The sequence below is a fragment of the Gobius niger genome (assembly GCF_951799975.1).
Source record: "Gobius niger genome assembly, chromosome: 1".
Taxonomy (NCBI): Eukaryota; Metazoa; Chordata; class Actinopteri; order Gobiiformes; family Gobiidae; genus Gobius; species Gobius niger.
Window position 1 is genome coordinate 72,915,710 of NC_136852.1, and position 16,054 is coordinate 72,931,763.

At 39.9% G+C, this 16,054-nt stretch overlaps 1 protein-coding gene across 7 annotated transcripts in view; it reads right to left on the reverse strand.

The window, feature by feature from the left end:
* clip1a (CAP-GLY domain containing linker protein 1a) overlaps positions 1-13,942 on the reverse strand; it is a 64,063-nt gene extending 50,121 nt beyond the window's left edge. For 6 of the 7 annotated variants that reach the window (XM_079551609.1, XM_079551610.1, XM_079551608.1 and 3 more), the window contains exon 1: positions 13,822-13,942. The gene's annotated coding sequence lies outside the window, so the exon portion shown is untranslated. Of the gene's footprint in view, positions 1-13,417; positions 13,795-13,821 lie in introns of those variants that run through there. The other variant, XM_079551605.1, reaches the window with a different exon arrangement.
* Between the last annotated feature and the right edge of the window lie 2,112 nt (positions 13,943-16,054).

The following is a 16,054-nucleotide window of genomic DNA, read 5'->3' on the forward strand; positions in this document are numbered from 1 at the left end:
TAACTCCCACCTGAACCGAGCACATTTTCTCCAGGTTGGCTTTACCTCAGTCCAAAAGCTTCTAGAAAAAAGGTGTGAAAAAAGCAACAAAACTGAGACGAAAACAATGATGGAAATGTGACAAAAAAGTGAGAAAACATTGACAAAAAAATGAAAGAAATTTGATTAAAAAAAAGACGAAAAAATGACACAAATGTGACAAAAAATGACCAAAAAATTACAAAAATGAGCTGAATACCCAACAAAAAAATGATGAAAAAAGAATCTGATGACGTGAGGAAAAAGATCCTCTCGGTTCAGGCGGGAGTTAAGAGGTTAAAGGGACTGACCTATTGACCTCTGGCCAAGAAAATACAAAAAAATGTACTAGTCAATTGTTTCTCTTTCATTTTTACTGTGCTGTGGCGATTGCTTGGCCAGCTTTGTGTTCAAAAGAGGAACCGTCTGGACAGCTGCTCGCACCCAATCATTTCCCGATTTTGCCAATATCGGTCCCTCACAGACGAGAGGCGGGAGTTCATCCACCAGACAGAAGCCATTGCACTATAGAACTCCACAGTCCCGCCCCTTGCAGTCCTGTTGCTCCGGTCCAGAAGCAAAAAATCCCTGTCTACACGACCGTCGATTTTCCCAAAATTCAAATATTAAGAGTTTAACGTCACCGCAAAAGCTACTCAGCTCTGTAGCGATTCGTGACCATAAAATGTTTCATTTCAATCCAAAAAGAAGACGACATGTTGAAGAAAAGGCAAAAGTACAAGGCTGTGACATCATTCACTTCCTGACTATAGAAACTCCGTATCCCAAGAACCATTGCGACATCGCGCCCGCTGGTCAAGGCAACCAGGTTTTCAGCAAACACGGCCAGTTTCTTTTACTTTGCAGACAAAAGTTCTATATTATTTCACTATTAAACAATCTGAATCCTGCTAATTGGAATAAAAATGATCGGTGGTTCGTTTAATTGGATCGTTGGGAACATTTTTTGGACGTTTTTCTTACTCTCAGTGTTAGACATGGATAAAACGTCAACTATCTGCCTGCATTATGTTTGAATACATTTTTTATAATATGTTGTCTACATTACAATAAATAAATACGTGCGGGAACGTGAAGCTCCACCAATCAAAAGCCTCGTAGTATATCATGGGACTCCCGAGCATCCTGGGTAATGTAGTTCTAGGACGAAGGCTCGCAGTTAAACTAGATGGATCTCATACGTGCTTTTTTAACCTGCATCTGACTTTGCGGTCGCTTTATAACCACAGAGCTGGATTCAGCCCGAGCTGACGAAGTTACGGAGTTAAAGACTTTATTCCAAATCAATATGGTCTCAAAGCAAGGGGGATTTTACTTCCGGACCGGAGAGGAGGCGGGACTGTGGAGCTCTATTCCAAAACATTAAAGATGGCGGCACGGCGACTGATGCATTGTTTTCTTCTGCTCTTTCGATCTTCATGCACGCGTCACATCATATGGTTTTAGAAAAGAAGATCAGGGTATATTTCTATAGCCCACGCCCAAGCAGCTTCATGAACGAGGGCATTTCAAGTCAGGAGTTTCTGCATCCAACATGACAAATGAGCCACAAAGGCTGGTTCTGTGCCTGTGAAGTGAATGTCCCAAACTTCCAACAGAGGAGCACTTGCACTCACTTGGCCAAGCCGATCCCCAGGCGCTCGACTGACTGGAGGTGACCTAGTTTAAACACTCCACTTTCCCCCTCTGAATGGCTCTGATAATTAGTGCCTTCGGGTCGGGAAGGCCAGGGCACGATGGAGGCAGTTTACAGTGGGTGAACTTAAAGACCAACGACCTGCTCCGCCCCTGTAGTATAGTAGTACAGCCTGGAGCCACACACAGCCTCAGCTCCGGAGAGTGGGTTACTGAGGCAGCCATCTGAGAATGATCCACTTAGGCTGGACGCTTTCCCAATGCAATCGTGTTCATCTTTCGCCAATATCTCGGTCGGGAGGGAAGCCAAATGCCTATGTTCGGCAGCAAAAACTATCTGGTAATCTGGAGCTGAGCCTTTCTACAAACACAGAACACACTCATTTTTTTTTTAAGACAAGATTTTAGATTGTAATAAGACTCTGGAGTATACGGCTTTAAATCTTTACTTTTAATCTTCTCGTTATTTCGGATTTGGAAATGAGAGGAAATTTTAATATTCAGGAGCAAAGAATCGTGCACAAGAATGTGATTTGGACTGTTTGGATTCGACAAACCATGAAATTTACATTTAATGACACTTAAGGGTTGTTTTTTCCACAATTTACTCAATGACTTTAACCCCTTAACTCCCACCTGAACCGAGCACATTTTCTCCAGGTTGGCTTTACCCCAATCCAAAAGGTTCTGGAAAAAAGGTGTGAAAATAGTGACAAAACTGAGACGAAAACAATGATGGAAATGTGACAAAAAATTGATGAAAAAGTGGCAAAAATGTCACAAAAATGTTTTAAAAAAAGACCAAAAAATGACAAAAAAGTGACAAAAAAGTGACAAAAATTTGATAAAATTTGATTATAAAAACTACAAAAATTAGACAAAAAAAATGACCAAAAAATGACAAAAATGTGACAAAAAAATGATAAAAATTGACAAAAAAACTACAAAAAATAGAAGAAAAAATGATAAAAAAAAAGGGACAAAAAATTGATAAAAAATTGACAAAAAAACAAAAATTAGACAAAAAAATGACAAAAAATGACAAAAAAGTGACAAAAATTTGATACAAATTTGACCAAAAAATTGATTAATTTTTGACGTTTTTTGGTCAAATCTTTATCATTTTTTTGGTCATTTTTTGTCACATTTTTGTCATTTTTTCATCAACTTTTTATCAATTTTTTTTCATTTTTTCGTCTAATTTTTGTCGTTTTTTGGTCAAATATTTGACGAAAAATTGAAAAAAAAATTGATAAAAAGTTGACGAAAAAATGACACAAATGTGACAAAAAATGACCAAAAAAATGAGTTACAAAAAAATGATGGAAAAAAATCTGATGACGTGAGGAAAAAGATCCTCTCGGTTCAGGTGGGAGTTAAGAGGTTAATCTCTTCAAGCAGGACTAAGTAACTCTTGCCCCTAGAGGCCATAAGCGCAACTGCAGGTGTCGTAGCACGTTGCGATATTTATCAATTGTCCGTACATACATCCAGTTACACAAAGGAGATCATTGTTTTCACTCAAACTTGGCTGTAAATACTGTTTAAGTGGTGCTAGCCCGCAGTTAGCTTTGCCCGTTAGCCTGTTAGCTTCTTCTTCATGACTCCATTAGTGTGTATTGGTGACTCCGGTCCGGTGGCAGTCAAGTTTCAATTGTGGTTTTCTGTCCAGAGACACCAGGGGGAGATGAAAGACCCTCCAATCATTCCATTAACACTTGTTTTACCCCCAGAGGGAAGACGGAAAGGATTATAAAGGTAAACAAGTTACTTAGTTCTGCTTTACTGGACTTAATTGATGCTGACCCTGTGCTTGCACTTTTTAGAGAACCCCCAGTAACTGCTATTCTTACCAACAAGCAGAAAAATGTTATTAAATGTGTCTCAGTGTTATCTAGAAGACTGATATTACTAAATTAGAATAAGAAAAACTGTACAACCAATGTTAATTTGTTATATGATGTTGTGAAGCACGTCTAATTTGAATTAAAAGGGAAGGTGAAGGTTTTTATTTGACATGGGATTTCTGGGATACTTCGAAAGATTTTAACCTCTTAACTCCCGCCTGAACCGAGAGGAACTTTTTCCTCACGTTATATTTTTTTCCATAATTTTTTTGTTGGGTATTCAACTTTTTTTTTTCATTTTTTCCTCACATTTTAGTATTTTTTTTTTTTTTTTTTGTCAATTTGTTGTAATTTTTTTTGTCAAATTTTGGTCACTTTTTTGTCATTTTTTGTCACATTTTTTATCAAATTTTAGTCATTTTTTTGTCACATTTTGTCATTTTTTGTCACATTTTTGTCAAATTGTTATCACATTTTTGTATTTTTTTGTTCATTTTTTGTCAATTTCTTGTGACGTTTTTGTGACATTTTTGCCACTTTTTCATCCACTTTTCGTCACTTTTTGTCAATATTTTCTCACTTTTTTCTCACTTTTGTGTCACATTTCCATCATTGTTTTCGTCTCAGTTTTGTTGCTATTTTCACAGCTTTTTCCCAGAAGCTTTTGGACTGGGGTAAAGCCAAACTGGAGAAAATGTGCTCGGTTCAGGTGGGAGTTAAGGGGTTAAGTTTGCAGATGTGAGAATTTTTGTATTATTATTGTTATTTCTTTCCCTCCTTTTTTATTACTATTGTTTGTGTTTGTTGTTCTGTTTGGTTAAAATAAAAAAATAAGGGACAACAAAAAAGAGACAAAAATGCAACAAAAAACTTAAACCAGTTCTGTAAGCTCCAGTCGAGAAGCTTCTAGATTTGGGTAAAACTGAACTGAAGACAATGCGCTCGGTTAAGGCTTGTTGCTGAAACCCTGTTCTCTCTCTGCGATGGAAAAACAGCTTAATATATTGCTCTATGTGCAGCCTCTGTCATTCACACTGTGACCTTGGTCTATTCTGCAGCTCTGTGGAGGAATAATCCAAACTCCAGCGCTTGAGTGACTTGACATTTCCTACACGAGTCTCGCTGACTAAAGACGCGCAAAAACCACAAGTGACAAACGGCTCGTCTTTATTTTCTTCTTAACAGCCACGTTTCAAAGCCACCGCTGCCAAACAGCCCAATACTTGGAGAGCGTGTTCTTTCCTTCTGGTGCTTCAGCTCACAGATGTCAAACCAACAAACTCTAATGCACCTTATGTGTGGTTTTGGGAGCTCTGTGATGAACAGAAGTGAAATAAATGACGATCGAAAACTTGTGAAAAGTCACATCTGGACATTTCATAAGTGTTAGAGGAAGACATTAAATCTATTTATCAGACTGGGTCAGGCTGTACAGTCGTATTATCTCTGTCATAGCCTTGACTGTGGGGCTCAGACTCTTGCACATCCGTCTGACGATTCATCCCTTTTCTGTGGAAGCATGGACAGACTTGAATGGTAGGCCTAACGCAGTGTCTCGAGTTCATGTCTCCGGGTCCCGCACCGATGGTAAATAAACTTCTCCTGTGTAAGACATCCAGGGCCAGATCTTGTGACTGGCGCAGTCCGTGCGCAACTCTAAACGCAACGTGGCGCACGCGCGATCTTGCATGTGGTGCAGGTTTTGCGCTATAGGCTGCGCTGCTATGGAGAGGCCGTTATTTAAGAAAAAGAGGCCAACTGAGGCGTGGTTCATTATAAGCAGCACTCGCGCTACTCTTCTATGGCAGCCTTCACATTATGTTCCTCTTTACATCCCACTGCCTTGTCTTCTTCCTTAGGATCGATGTCAAATTGAAAACAAAAGCGAAATTGCCTTGAAAAGTCTGTTCGAGCGCAGGATACACACGGCTTACTTTCTACAGTAGATCAACACCACAACACAACACCAAAACAACAGTTTTCTATAAAAATAAACCACACATGCCTTCAAGTGCCACAACACCAGGTCTGATCTGAGTTTTAAGGTGACATTTCCATCGAGTGTCAGTCTTTACCTCCTGATGATGCTCCTTGTGTAGCCACAGCTCAGTCCAAAAGAAAGAAGCACATTTTACAGGGCGCAGAGCAACTTTTTTTTCTTTTCCAATTCAGCCGCTCCAAGAATCCTGCAGCTGTAGCGCAAATGTTCCAATACGCTATAGTATTCTAGCAACTGCTACATAACTCTGTAACTCCTCCACAGCCGATATGACAGTTTCTGATCAGTTAAATCCTGTACATTTCGTAACTTTGCGCATTCGAATGGTGTCCAACACGAGGCTGCTGCCTCTCTGTCCCGCCCGCTCATCCTGGATCTGCAGTGAGTGGCTGCAGCAGCGGACGGACAGTTTTATTTCTTTAATCTTTACTAAACATTGCGCGTTGCATCACGCATGTTACGCGTTTACAAGAGAACCCCCCCCACTTTTTGCGCCAGGTATGACACTGAAGATTGCAAGGAGCGCCACCCGTCTGCGCAGTCGTCTGCTCTACAGCCTGCGCTGTGAACCACAAGATCTGGCCCCCAGACTGCTGCCTGTTCTTCATCTATCCTCTCAAACACCAGTGTTAATTCTCTAACATATATTATTCCCGATGATGGGTGCGAGTGCGTAGGGTGTCCCAATCCTCCAGAGGGGTCTTTGGCCCCGCCCCCTTTGCGCTCCTGATCCACACTTCGCCGAAGCGGACTTTGGTAAAGCATATTGCCCACAATTCTTTGTGGTACAGACCAAAGAGACAGAAAAATGGCTGCATCCGCGGATCTTACAATGTTACTTGGAAAGAAGCATAAATATATGATGAAGTATTACGATGATTTGCGCACCGGTATTTACGGACATTAGCTATGCAACAATGTCAATATTTTTATTTGTGCGGTCATCCATTAAAATCCAATTTCAACTTTTAACTTCAAGAAAACGTAGGATGTATAAAAACATAAAACTTACCAGATACTAGTTAGTTACCCACTCTACATTTGAAATAAAAATTATACAGCTAGCACAAATAAATTACTAATATCTAATATATATTTAATCTAATATATATTTATTTTAACGTGTTTTAACGTCAACTCATAAACTACTACTTTTTTTTTCACTAGGACGGACAAAATTACCTTCAACTTTATTCTGAAAATGACATAAACCGCACTGTCCCAATTCTGCACTGTTTGCACACTTGTGACCTGCGCACTCGAACCCTTGCACTTCAAACAAGTGCACACTTCGCAGAGGAGCGTAGGGCGCAGTGTGGGGACTGGGACAGGGCCTTAGAGTCTCTCCTTTCAAACTGTGGTGCTACAATTATCAGGAAAAATGGTCTGGATTGTTGGCGCTCAATGGGGGAGTGGCACTGGCAGGACAATACCAATGCAATCAACAAAACATCCTGTCCCATTAGGGTCTTATGTTTCTACTAATATGTATGAGCATTTAAAATTAAAAAGTATTGGTTTAACTTTCCTCAGTGACCAAATCCTGCCCTCTCTTTTCGACGTCACCACCTCCTCCGGGGCAGTGAGATATATGTGGTTCTGACTGAAGTGCACATGAATGTGAAGCTGGAGCCGCTGCCCACTCGGGTCAGACAAAGGCGGCCTCAGCGCAGTGGACTCAGGCTCTTCCTCTGCAAAGGAAACATCTGCTCTGATGATCAGGACGAGTCCTGCCAACAGACCAGGTCCAGGTCCAGGTGGGGAAACGCACAAACAACTAAAGAATATGCAACGAAAAGTACAATAACGGACCACAGGAGGACATCGTCTACTGTCACATTATTCACAGACAATAAACAAAGCCAGTTTTTCACAGTTAAACAACACTTTGTAAACTGCAACATGCGCTTCACAAAACTGATCTGTCTTTATAGCAACACATGAAGTTGAGCCAATGGTTTTAACCTCTTAACCCCTGCCTTAACCAAAGCCTGTAAGTGTGAAGCCATATTTGAAAGCTAAGACCTATAAAACACATCTAAATAAATCTTTTTCCCTGCGTTTGCCACATTTTCAAAGACAAACAATTCAACATTTCTGTTCCTCTTTTTTTGTTTTTTGTTTTTGCCATAGATGAAACACTTTCCTACACATTTTTAAAAGCCATAACCCAACACTAGGGCTGAAACCACTCATCGATTAATCGACAACTAAAAGATTATTGAAATAGAAAACTATTGAAACTATTTTAGTAATTGATTAATCATTTCCTAGTAAACACAGAAGACTTAAAAAGAGCAAAAATGACAAGAACATTTTTTTATTTTTGATGGAAACCTACTTTGTTCTTTAGAGTTTTGTATATGGAATATTTCATAAATATCTGTCTGTGTCTCATCCCGTCATAAAGCAGAATTGGCACCAAGAGCCTCCAAAAACACTCACTTTAAGTTTACTCCATCAACATGTCCTCAAGTGACGCCACTTTAGCTTTATGTGATTAAAAAAAAACAAGAAAATACCATTTTCACAGCTAAGCGATTAATCAATTAATCGTAAAAATAATCGGTACATTAATCGATTACCAAAATAATCGTTAGTTGCAGCCCTACCCAACACCAGACCCGTTCGGATCACCTCGCAGTGCCGTGGATTTGCTAGCAAACTATTAGCAGACACTGAGCTCGTTTTGGAGCTATATGGAGTTTAAAAAGGTTAAAGGAATAGGCCACCGTTTTTACATACTGAGATATGCTCTTACCTCACTTTAGCCGAGTTAATATATCCCCGTCTGGTCTTTGTCCGTGCGCTCACACATACGCAGCCTCTCCCACATGTCACATAGCTCCAAAAAAGCTCACGATAGAAGCTACCAAGCTCTTCCACGTGTTCTCTATTTAAATAAAGTTACGTGAAGTGTTTTCATGCGAAGTATATTTACACAGAAATGTAACATGTCGATTTTATAAGCAAATAAAAAGGGGGACTATATTGTGAGGCGTAATGATACGAGGAGCAAAACGTCCGCGCAGTAACTCCTAAAGACTTCCCCGCTCACTTCCGTCAATAACCTTTAGGAGTTACTGCGCGGACGTTTTACTCCTCGTATCATTTCGCCTCACAATATAGTCCCCCTTTTTATTTGCTTATAAAATCGACATGCTACATTAACTTTATTTAAATAGGGAACACGTGGAAGAGCTTGGTAGCTTCTATCGTGAGCTTTTTCGGAGCTATGTGACATGTGGGAGAGGCTGCGTATGTGCTCCGTTTGCCTGGCAGAGCGCACGGACAAAGACCAGACGGGGATATATTAACTCGGCTAAAGTGAGGTAAGAGCATATCTCAGTATGTAAAAACGGTGGCCTATTCCTTTAAGTTTACTCCATCAACATGTCCTCAAGTGACGCCACTTTAGCTTTATGTGATTAAAACAAATAAGAAAATACCATTTTCACAGCTAAGCGATTAATCAATTAATCGTAAAAATAATCGGTAGTTGCAGCCCTACCCAACACCAGACCCGTTGGAGCACCTCGCAGTGCCGTGGATTTGCTAGCAAACTATTAGCAGACACTGAGCTCGTTTTAAAAGGGACTATATGGAGTTTAAAAATGTTAAAACTAAGTATGTTCCTCCCCCTACATGTTCCTCCATGTCCTAATATGTAGAATGAGTTCAGACCTGTTCACCACAACCGCCCCTAAAATCCTGCACTGCCGCTCAGAAAGAAGCGCCGTCATGCACGAGCTTAATATAGGAGCTGCAGTTACGCGCATGACCTGAGGTGGCAGTAGTGAGTATAAAATAAAACGCTCACTGTCAATGCTGCTGAGGTTCACCAAGAACGTATTGAACAGGATATGTCCACTTCGATCTGTTCACCCAAGCACATTTTCCACAGTTTTACCCAAATCTAAAAGCTTCTCGACCGGAGACGTGCTAAGTGTAACACCTCACATAAAAGCTAAGACCGGCCAAACTCATGTAAGCCTTGTTTTTCTTATCACAGTTTCGTTTTGTCACATTTTCTTTGCCACATTTTGTCACGTTTTTCTGTTTCCTTCTTTGCTGTTTGTTATTTTCAGCGTGTACCTGTGTTCAACTGTGATCGATAAGCGACAAAAACATGACGAAAACACAACCAAAACAGGACGACAACGACAATCGCAACAAACAAGACGTTGAGATTCGTTTTGCCGCAGGTCTTAGCTTTCAAATGAGGCGTTACACTGCCCTACAGGCTGTAAACTCCAGTCGAGAAGCCTTCAGATTTGGGTGAAGCTGAACTTTAGCCGGGATTAAGAGGTTTGAATATCTTTGAGAAACTTCAAAAGCATTTGGCTCCAAACTCTGAACAAAACTTCTGCAAAACATCTCAAATCCAAGCTGTAAAATTGTGTGAAGTCAGCCCCTCCATAGTGTCCGATTTGCTTCAAAATGGTGTTGTTCGTTTGTGCTTCGTTTGTGCACATAAAATTATCGTTTGTGCGCACTTCGCTTTTGAGATATTGATCATTGATTGGTAATTGATTGGTAATAGTGTCCGATTCTCTCCAAACTAGTGTCATTGTTCAGCTCTTCGTTTGCGCGCACTTTGTTTTTGAGATATTGATTGACTGTGGATCCTTCCGCAGTCAATAATTGGTTTTCATGTTTCTTTATCTTTTATTAAACGTCCGTCTTTTTTTTTAGTTTTCAACTAAAGACTAAAACCAAGACCCGAACCAAGAAACAGACTAAAACCAAGACTAGGGCTGCTCGATTATTGAAAAAATAATAATCACGATTATTTTTGTCATAATTGAAATCACGATTATTCGAACGATTATTTGTTGCCTTTAAAAAAATCCAGTAAAAAAGTGACAAAAATCCATCAAAAAAATGACAAAAATCCATCAAAAAAATGACAAAAATCCATCAAAAAAATGACAAAAATCCAGCAAAAAAATGACAAAAATCCAGCAAAAAAGTGACAAAAATCCAGCAAAAAAATGACAAAAATCCAGCAAAAATATGACAAAAATCCAGCAAAAAAATGACAAAAATCCAGCAAAAAAAAGACAAAAATCCAGCAAAAAAGTGACAAAAATCCAGCAAAAAAATGACAAAAATCCAGCAAAAAAATTACAAAAATCCAGCAAAAAAATTACAAAAATCCAGCAAAAAATGACAAAAATCCAGCAAAAAATCCAGCAAAAAATGACCAAAATCCATCAAAAAAATCCATCAAAAAATGTCAAAAATCCAAAAATTAGAAACAAAAAACAAAAGGTGTGAAAAAAAATATTGGAAAAAAAAAAAAAAAAAATAATGAAAAAAAAAAATTATAATCGATTTTTTGCGATTATGCTAATTTTGTAATCGTTTACTGTTGTAATCGAAATCGTAATCGAATTTCGATTAATTGCACAGCCCTAACCAAGACCCAAACTAAAACCAAGACCCAGACCAAGATCCGAACCACAACCCAGACTAAAACTAAGCAAAGACCAAGACCCGAAACAAGATCGGACTAAGACCCATACCAAGACTGGACCAAGACCACAACTAAGAACCAGACCAAGACCCAAACCAAGACCAGACCAAGACCTGTACTTAGACTAGACCAAAACTCGAACCAAGACCAGACAAAGACCAGACCAAGACCTGAACTGAGACTAGACCAAAACTCGAACCAAGACCAGACAAAGACCAGACAAAGACCAGACCAAGACCTGAACTGAGACTAGACCAAAACTCGAACCAAGACCAGACAAAGACCAGACCAAGACCTGAACTGAGACTAGACCAAAACTCGAACCAAGACCAGACAAAGACCAGACCAAGAACTGAACTGAGACTAGACCAAAACTCGAACCAAGACCAGACAAAGACCAGACCAAGAACTGAACTGAGACTAGACCAAAACTCGAACCAAGACCAGACAAAGACCAGACCAAGAACTGAACTGAGACTAGACCAAAACTCGAACCAAGACCAGACAAAGACTAGACCAAGACCCGAACAGTGGGCACATAAAAATACGTCTTATGATGCCACTGGTCTATGCTACAAAAGAACATCCCACTCAGAATCATGTCGCTTTAATCTCAGCGTTTATGTATGATTTATGGGTGAAAGACACTTATTCTGAATACTTTTTTTTTTATCAAGAAATTGTTTTTAGCTAAACTATACAAGTATCTGACTTGTGTGAAGTTAGCCCCCCCATAGTGTCCGATTTGATTCAAAATGGTGTCATTCGTTTGTGTCAGACCAGACCAGACCAAGACTAGACCAAGACCCAAACCAAGACCTGAACAAAGATCAAGACAAAGAACCAAACCAAGACCAGACCAAGACCGGAACAAAGATCAGACCAGGACCCAGACCCGAGCCAATTACCAATCAATGATCAATATCTCAAAAACAAAGTGTGCACCAAAGCTAATTTTATGTGCACAAACAAAGAGCTAAATATTGACACCATTTTGAAGCAAATCAGACACTATGGAGGGGCTAACTTCACACAAGTCAACAGTTTTTAACGATACTTAGTTTTCGTTACCAACACCAGTCCTGAATAGGGCTGAACAATATGGACAACATTTAGCCAGACATCTCGATATCGATACAATATAACTATGAGTTAGGTAAAAAAACCAACCATTTTTCAGAAAAATAAAAACATAATAATGAAGAGTGCAGTTTTATTGATGAAAATCTATATTGTTTATTAGGGCTGGGACAAAATATCAAATCGGATTTGGATCGACATACTTTGTGCTGCAATACTAAGTATCGCAATACTTTCAATACTTGTGTTTTTGGAGTCATTTTTTATCACACCCTCTTTTGTTTTACAGCAACAGTTACAGCACTTTGATACTTTTTGTGTTAATGCACTTTTTAATCTAACACTTCATGTCAAATGGCCTTTGGTTCGTAACTTTTTATACATTTTAAGGTAAACAAATCACTTATCATAATTACTTACTCGATCCGATAACAATGTATCGTTCAGGGCTAGGCCTGAATGATACATTGAACGATACTGAACAATACTTTTCGATACGTACACTAAGTTATTTATCATATCGTTAGCCACATAGCATGACTGCCTAAGTCATTTTGTATTGTTAAAATGGCAAGAAGAGAAAAACTGTGTTTCCTATAAAACGTCTTTTTACATGTTTTCCAAAATCAAAACAAAAATGAGTTAGGCAATTATGCTCTGTGGCTAACGATATAGAACCATAAACCATGAAACAGATTAATGATGTTAATTTATTCCTTTGCCTTTTTATTTGTATCATTTGTCTGAAGTGAAGCAACTAAATAAACTTCCTTTAACTTCAAAAGAGTGCAAAAAACACTTCCCAAGTCCCCCATTTTCACACGTTTTTTCCCAAATTTTACACTTTTTTTCCCCCCAAAATGCAACTTTTTTGTGTGCAATTTTTCCCTCCAAAAAATATCGAAATTTTCCCCTTTTTTTTTATTTTCCCTTTTTTTATTTTTATTTTTTTAACTCGTTTTTCACTCGTTTTTCTTTTCAATTTTGATGAACAGCGCCACAACTTGAATATACAGATTTTATATTTATTTTTTCGGTACGTGTTTCCGATACTTTTCGATACCAGACTCGTATCGTTTATCGGTACCGAGCCCATCACATGACCAGCACCGTGTTCCCCGCCCGAGCCACGACTCTCCACATCAGCCCGCGGGACTCCCGGGCTGTCGCTGAGGTGGCAGTCTGTCAGTCAGTCACTGTGGCACATCTGCTTCAGGGCTAGCTACACCTAAACGCGCCCTTTCCCTGATCCCACATCTGGCTATATCACAACACACGGTACCTCCGAGCTCATCCCGCGTGCTCGAACAACATCAAAGAAGGAAATAACACGCTCACGCGCCAGGCGAACCCCCCACCAGCGAATTCCACAAGTCCTAAAGTCTTCCGCAGTGACGCCTTTGCTCCGGTAGGGCTGCCCCAAGTTGACAGTTAACAAACACCGCGTCAAAAGCTCCACACACGGGGGCACGAGGCGGCTGGAGCGGCCCGCACGCACGAGACCCCTCTTTTAATCCCGGGACGTGATTAGTTGCTAAGTAACGTTAGCAACGAGGCCCCTAACGGCTACGCACTGGCGTAACTGGCGCTGAGCCGGTTAGCGCTAATGCTAAAGCTAGCTAAAGTAACACCTCAAGTCACGGCTGGCGGTGTCTCTTCCTGGACAAGTTTCGCACGCGCGTCAGGGTGTTGCCACGCGCGCTACCGGGAGGACATTCGGGGAAAGACCGGGAGTTACGTACTGATCTGGCGGCGCGTCTCCGGTTCTTCTGAAATCCAGCTAGTGGAGAAATGTGTAGCAAGGAAGGAGACGAGTGAGTGAAGGCAGAGCCACGACGTGCAGCGCTCTGAGCTCCTGATCCCTGTGAACCAAGCGCGGCGCCGACCGAGCACCGAAGATCATGAGAGGAGCGAGATGGAGACGTGACGCCGAGTCATGGCACGGGAGGCTCTGAAATAACACACTTTAATCACCACCGAAGATCATGAGCGGAGCGAGATGGAGACGTGACGCCGAGTCATGGCACGGGAGGCTCTGAAATAACACACTTTAATCATCACCGAAGATCATGAGCGGAGCGAGATGGAGACGTGACGCCGAGTCATGGCACGGGAGGCTCTGAAATAACACACTTTAATCATCACCGAAGATCATGAGCGGAGCGAGATGGAGACGTGACGCCGAGTCATGGCACGGGAGGCTCTGAAATAACACACTTTAATCATTATTATTCAGCATATTGAAATAACCAACCCATTCTTGTTTAATTTTTTCCTCTTGATTGGTTGGCTGTGATTTACGTACACCCACAATTTGTCTTTTCATCATGAGAGTATTATAAATAAAAGATACATATTTTCACCATATTAAACAAAAGAAAAAAATAGTATTTTAAATAAAGGTATTTAGTTACTTTCTACATGTATTTAGAATACTCATTTTGAGTAAAGTTACACTTTAATTTGAGAGTATTTAGAATAGTTACTTTCCAAATACCTACTGGAATACATCCCAGTGCTCATTAAATGTTAGCTCCATATTGCACAACATTATTAAGAAAGAGCTTTTAATGTTGACCTGTTTTTCCTTACAGATTTAAACGCCTTATGCCACAGACAGGGGCGTAGCACCGAATTCTGGGCCCTGGGTACAAACTATCTTGATGGACCTCCCCCCCATATGAAATTCACAGTTCATATTCTATGTTCTTTGACCACATGTTTAAAGGGGTGTCAGGGCCCTGACATATCATCGATCATTATTGTTTGTGCAGAATTCTGTGTAGCAACCACTGTATTTTAGCCCGGTTATGTTCAGTTCTTATAGAATCAATTATGAGGAAACTTAGAAAGTACGCTTTTTGCAGCATTTTTGAGGGCCCCTACCCTGCTCTGGGCCCTAGGTACTCAGTACCCTTTACCCCCCCCAGTCCGACGCCACAGACAGTTCATATGAACCAGGCCCACCTTAATGTACCCATAGGCCTTGGGGCTTAAACAGGATTGTAGCCCCCCTCCCTCAGCACAAACCCCAACTCTAACCTATAACCCTAACTCCCACACAACCCCTAACCCTGCTACTGGAAAAGGCTGACTTATCTCTGTTTTGCCCCTTAAAGGTTTGCACTTGGGAGCATAGCAGAGACACTCTCTTTGTACTTTCTCCCCATTTATGAGATTCCACGTTAAATATTCTGTTTTTTGAACTGGCGACACATTGGCGTTCTGGTCCCATTTTGGCCCAATGTGCAGGTACGTTTCTAAATTCTGATCGGCCCCAACTTGCATCTAGTCTCTTTAAAGAGTTGGTGAGTTTATAAACATAGTCTTCATTGTTGTAATTATATGCCATATTTATACATGAAAATCACATTTTTGCCCGGGTTAACCCCTTAACTCCCACCTGAACGGAGCACATTTTCTCCAGTTTGGCTTTAGCCCAGTCCAAAAGCTTCTGGAAAAAAGCTGTGAAAATAGCAACAAAACTGAGACAAAAGCAATGATGGAAATGTGACAAAAAAGTGAGAAAACATTGACAAAGTGACGAAAAATTGATGAAAAAGTGGCAAAAATGTCACAAAAATGTCACAAGAAATTGACCAAAAATGGACGAAAAAATGTGACAAAAAAATGACAAAAATTTGATAAAAATGTGATAAAAACTGACAAAAATGTGACAAAAAATGACAAAAATGTGATAAAAAATGACAAAAATGTGACAAAAATGTGATAAAAAATGAAGAAAAAATGTGACAAAAAAATGACAAAAATGTGGCAAAAAAATGTGACAAAAAAATGTGACAAAAAAATGTGACAAAAAATTGATAAAAAATTGCCAAAAAAAATGACAAAAATGTGACAAAAAAATGACAAAAAATTGACAAAAATGTGATAAAAATGACAAAAATGTGACAAAAAAATGACAAAAAATGTGACAAAAATTGCCAAAAAAATGACAAAAAAATGACAAAAAAT